This window comes from Octodon degus, unplaced genomic scaffold (genome assembly GCF_000260255.1).
Source record: "Octodon degus isolate 3935 unplaced genomic scaffold, OctDeg1.0 scaffold00001, whole genome shotgun sequence".
Classification (NCBI taxonomy): domain Eukaryota; kingdom Metazoa; phylum Chordata; class Mammalia; order Rodentia; family Octodontidae; genus Octodon; species Octodon degus.
In genome coordinates this window covers 12166082-12167340 of record NW_004524577.1, presented here as the reverse complement: position 1 = coordinate 12167340, position 1259 = coordinate 12166082, and positions in this window count along the sequence as shown.

Sequence of the window (1259 nt, the reverse complement as noted above, 5' to 3'; positions counted from 1 at the left end):
GGAAGAAGAAGAGGAAAAGGAATCAAAATGAAGGTGTAATAGCAGCGCAAGTATTCATGACAATGAGAGGAGCCCACCATGTTGAGAAAGTGACTTCCTGATTCAGTGTTTACTCCCAAGAGAAGGCTGGAAAGTGCACAACCGTAGAGGTGAACTCGGAAAGCCCACTAATAACCGAGGGACGGGAAGAATGCCAGTCAGGTCAGGCTGCCATAACGAAGCGCCACACTCTGCAAGGCCTAAAAAGCAGAAATGTATTTCTTCACAATTCTGAAGTCCAAATTCGAGGACTTCAAAGACAAGGCAGGGTTAGTTTCTCTCAAGGTCTCCCTCTGAATGCCAGATGGCCCTTGCTTCTGTGTCATCACATCTGGTGCATCTTTAAAAAATAATAATAATTTATTTATTTGGTACAGGGTCTCACTATGCAGCTCAGGCTTGTAGTGGTCCTCCTGTCTCAGCCTCTCCAGCGCTGGGATTTACAAGGGTGCACCTCCACACCAGGGTTTGGTGGCCAGCATGTGCGCCCAGGCTTCTGGGGCCCACATGGCATGCAGTACTGGGGATCAAACCTAGGTCCTTGTGCTTGCCAGGCAGGCACTTAGACTGCTGAGCCACCTCCCAGCTGGTACATCTTAATCTCTTTTCAGAGGGGCAACCATCAGGTGACCTCCTTTTGCCTTAATCCCTCCCTAAACACACTGTCATCAAATACTGTCAGACCCTGAGCTTCTAGGGTTCAGGGTAAGTTGACGAATTCAATTTGTACTGTAACAAGAAGGAACTAGAAGGAAGGATTGTTTCCATATTAATCTTTTGGAACTTACAATGAAAGCAGACTTCTGAAGTAGAACCATTCAGAAAGTAGCTGGCAATATCAAACAAATTTACAGACTCAAAGTACAGCTAAAGCTGCGAGATTCCATGTCTCCTCCTCCTCTGAGGGAAAGAGTATAAAGAATTGACAAATTCAAATGAACAAGAACTTACTTAGACTGTATAACAGTAAATAAGTGCTGAACACTATGTAAAAAGGAAGACAATACAGCCCTACTCTTGAGAAATGAATAACATAGAGGGAAACACAGCCCATGAAAATGGCCCTGTGAACGGGCAAGTAAGCTTTCAAAGACAGCAATCTCATCAGATAGGGAGAGGAACAAGTGAGAGGCTAGGCCTGAGCCTTGGACAGAATTTGTTTCTGTCATTGATGGGGATTTTTGCCAATAAGTATGCTTTCCTTGCTGGGTATGTGAAAA